The sequence below is a fragment of the Pseudophryne corroboree genome, chromosome 3 (genome assembly GCF_028390025.1).
Source record: "Pseudophryne corroboree isolate aPseCor3 chromosome 3, aPseCor3.hap2, whole genome shotgun sequence".
NCBI classification, from domain to species: domain Eukaryota; kingdom Metazoa; phylum Chordata; class Amphibia; order Anura; family Myobatrachidae; genus Pseudophryne; species Pseudophryne corroboree.
In genome coordinates, this window is record NC_086446.1 from 27,509,569 (window position 1) to 27,514,351 (window position 4,783).

Genomic DNA, 4,783 nt, shown 5'->3' on the forward strand with positions numbered 1-4,783 from the left:
ATAGCGGCAGGCACAGGTCCCCATTTTACACAGTACGCTGGCAAGTGTCCCCATTTTACACATTGCGGCAGGCACAGGTCCCCATTTTACACAGTACGCTGGCAAGTGTCCCCATTTTACACATAATGGCAGGCACAGGTCCCCATTTTACACAGTACGCTGGCAAGTGTCCCCATTTTACACATAGCGGCAGGCACAGGTCCCCATTTTACACAGTACGCTGGCAAGTGTCCCCATTTTACACATTGCGGCAGGCACAGGTCCCCATTTTACACATTGCGGCAGGTGGTGGAGGGAGAGAGAGAGAGAGGAAGGGAGAGGGGCTGACTTACATTTGAAGCGGTTCTCGACGCTCTTCAGCCGCCTCTCCCTCCTCGTCTGTGCGGCTCCGGGCTCCCCCTTCTCCCTCCTCCGGCGGGGTTTCGTGGAATGATGCGTTTGCGCCGTGACGTCACGACGCAATCGCGTCATTCCGCGAAACCCCGCCCCCCGAGCTGGGCACTCGGGAGAAGGGGGTTTAAAAGTAAGTGCCGCGGCGGGTGTTAGGGGGTCTCGGCGCCCCCTCCAATCTGGCGCCCAGGTCGCCTGCCCCCTAGCCCCCCCCCCTAGTTTCGGCCCTGCTGTATTTATGTGTATATTTTGCCAAAAGGTATTAATATTGCTGCCCAGGGCGCTCCCCCCCAGCGCCCTGCACCCTACAGTGACCGGAGTGTGTGGTGTGCAGAGGGAGCAATGGCGCACAGCTGCGGTGCTGTGCGCTACGTTATGTGAAGACCGGAGTCTTTATGCCGCCGATTTCGACGTCTTCTGTCTTCTCCGGACTTCAGTGCTTCTGGCTCTACGAGGGGGACGGCGGCGCGGCTCCGGACGACCGAGGACAGGTGCCTGTGTTCGATCCCTCTGGAGCTAATGGTGTCCAGTAGCCTAAGAAGCACAACCTAGCTGCAAGCAGGTACGTTGGCTTCTCTCCCCTCAGTCCCTCGTAGCAGTGAGTCTGTTGCCAGCAGAAGCTCACTGAAAATAAAAACCTAAGAAATACTTTCTTTCTAGCAGGCTCAGGAGAGCGCACTAGGTGCCTCTGCTCTGGCCGGGCGCAGATTCTAACTGAGGTCTGGAGGAGGGACATAGAGGGAGGAGCCAGTGCACACCAGATATAGTACCTAATCTTTCTTTAAGAGTGCCCAGTCTCCTGCCGAGCCCGTCTATTCCCCATGGTCCTTACGGAGTCCCCAGCATCCACTAGGACGTTAAAGAAAATAACAGTAATGAGTGAATAGGGAGAGGAATAACACGTGAGAGGTATAACATGTATGTATACAGCAGGTGGGGCAGGACGTGTGAGGAGGACACAGAGCGGTCATGTGACACAGGGCTGCGCTCCCTGAGATGAGACTGTCGGGGCGTCCTGTTATACTGAGCCATAGAGACTCTCAGAGACACCCAGCGGCTGTGACAGTCCCCAGATCCACAGTGTCAGTGATTGTCCCCCGGGTAATGTCTCCCCCAGCCTACTCTGCACACACACGGCCGGCAGGCTGGTCACGTGACACCTACATCTGAGGGCGGGAATTCTCCTCTCATCATCTGCACAGAGTCGCATATTACCGGAGACTAATGGAACTCTGTATTGCTCGTCCCTTATTTCCTCCTGTCTGCTGCCCCGTCCCTGTATTATTACCCTCTCCTGTTCCCTATACTCCCCCCCCCCCCCCCCCGTCATTTTGCCACCTCTGTAACACCCCCTGTTGTACACCCTGATTTCCTACTTTACTCCCCCCTCCCCGAATCTACATCCCTTCTGCTCTCCTATGTACTCTCCCCTCACCCCCGTTATCTGTATGCCTTGGAGGTCAGGGGTAATAGAATATGTACAACTAACTTTATGAAGGAGGTGGGAACAGATGCAAATTTGCATTTCAAAAGCGGTCACTATAGACCATGGAAAAAAAGTATCCCGAAGAGTCAATTACTAAGACTCAGAAGGAATTGTTCTGATCTTGCTTCTTTTGATGTTCAGGCCAAAACTATGTGTAAAGCTTTTCAAAACAGGGGATACCCCCTAACTCTCATAAATTCTGCTCTGGAAGAAGTTAGAAACAAAGAAAGAGAGACCCTGTTAATATCCAAAGGGAACAAAGAGATAGACACAGACAAAAAAGAAAAGTAGCATATATATCCACTTATAATAACTGTCACTCAGAAATCAGAGAAATTATTTCTAAGAATTATGGTAATCTCAAACAAGATCCATTACTTGGTCCAGTATTAACATCAAAACCGAGATTCATCTTCCGTAGAAATAAATCCCTTGGGAACTTATTAGCCCCGAGTCATTTAAAATCTATAAAAGAATCTAGGAGTGAGGGAGAGACCAATAATGACTGGTTAATAAAACACCAAGATAAGATTAAGGGGTGCTACCGTTGCGGAAAAAATAAATGTATAACATGTAATCATATACAAAATCGAACTAGAAAAAAAAATACTGGGAAGATAGATAGACCACTGGAAATACATAGCTTTATTAATTGCGACACAACTTATGTGATATATCTGTTAGTATGTGGTTGTGATAAAAAATATGTAGGACGGACCACCAGAATGTTGAGAACAAGGTTCCTTGAACACAGGAGAAATATTATTAAACGCATTCAGACACATAGTGTCTCGAGACACTACGCTGAAGCCCACAATGGAGTTCCTGACTGTCTAAAACTAATAGGTCTTGAATCTGTACCAAAAACTATACGTGGTGGAGACAGATTTAAAAAACTGTGTAGACAAGAGGTCTTCTGGATGTATCAGATGAATAGTATATACCCAGAAGGTCTCAATGATTCAGTAGAACTAAACATGGTGATAGAACCTTATTATTTATGAGATTTAACATCCCTAATTAGCTATAGACGGAGATAGGGTTAAATCTGGTTATGTGTTCCAGTGGTCCCTCTTCTTCTCTTCTTTTTTTCCTTCTTCCCCTTTTTTTTGCCTACTCTCAGCGTTATAATATATAAAAAATTAGCCTGCTATATGGTTAATCAAGAGGTGACATAGAAGACCTTTGAATTACGTTGTGTATTAATCATTGATATCTTCATTTTGGACTGTATATATATAAAGAAATGTTTGGGCTTAGTGTCTGCCCGTTCGGATCCATTCCTTCCTTCCTCTTCCTCCTCATCTCTTTACCTCCACTCGATGTCCTGTTTAAACTCTTAATAGGTGTAAAAGTAACCAATAATATGAGTTAATAAGATAACATCAAATTTATACAATTTGCACGTTGATAATCACAACATCTCTAGTTAATGTTTCCTTATCTGTGATCCTTTTAGATAGGTCAAATTAGCCTGGGTCGAATACACAACTGTATATTGCATCAGTGTTAAAATATAGATGTGATTAATGACGTGACTATAGGTCCAAAGGGTCAAACCCGAGCACTGCTACATAGTTAGGGATGACGGGTTACCAGGGTAACCAAATATGCATCCACGGTCAGCGGGCTACGTACAGCCGCGTCCCGCGTCATCCGGACACGTGACCAATACAATCACGTGACCGGGGAGACGCTCCAATAGAGAAGGAGGTCCGACTAGGTTGCTAGGCAACCTAATAAGCTTGCGGTTCATTGAGCGGTGACACTATCCGGTTCCCTGTCGTGGAAGTGACATATCGCTCCTCAGTGCAGAGAATAACAATATGGGATCACCCTGATTATGGTATGTTAAGTCTTTTATAAGTTTAAGATCACATCCACCCAAACATTTAAGTCCATGCCTTCCCGTTTTCCTATCAGACACCATAAGTGCACTCAGTATTATGTAGTCACTTGTCCTTCTTGACCCGGAAGCATTCCAGCCACATAATGATACTAAAGGAAGATAATAAAAGTTTTTAAACCTGTATTCAGCACATAATATGATTTTTATGTAATTAGTCTGTCTTGTGAATGGATATAATCCCGTGCAATAGCTAAGAGAATTGTTTTAGATAATATTTATACTAATTAGAAGGTTTGAGTGAACAGCTGTTGACCTGTTAATAATCATGGAGGGTATAAATACCCTGGCATTCTACCAACTTCTACTACCTTTGATAAAGCTGCAGTGCCTTGCAGTGAAACGCGTCAGGAGGCTTGCCAGGCCACTATTTCCTGCTAATTCAGCTGCCTTGGTGTGTCCGAACCAGGACTGGGACACTGAACCTACAAAGAACCAATTCGTCTGGAACACCACTTATCCTTTCATAACAGGAGGATACCGCAATGCAGTGAGGATCCCCCAATACCCTCGCCTGGGTCTGAGACCAACAAAGGGACAATCTCAAGGGACTACACCTCCAGCGGCTTAAAGTGGTAACAACCTATGTGGGACTATATATTTGGTTCATTTCCAGTGTTACATCATCAAATTCTTTGCCAGTCCATATTTCATTAGGAACGGACTACACCTTAATGGCAGCAGCCAGCACAAGTGATTTAGCATATTTGTGGCCATATTATGGTAATTTATGTGTTTTTTAGAAAGATGTTTTATTAAATTGTGATTAATTTTTTCACTCAAACCTTCATATCTATATTCATTCCATTGAGCGCTGCTATCTTATTTGTGCATCCCTCTGTTGTACACCCTGATTTCCTACTTTACTCCCCCCTCCCCGAATCTACATCCCTTCTGCTCTCCTATGTACTCTCCCCTCACCCCCGTTATCTGTATGCCCTGTGAATAGTCACTAATTAATTCATGTGTTTGTAACATTGCTCCAGATATGTGTTTAGGAG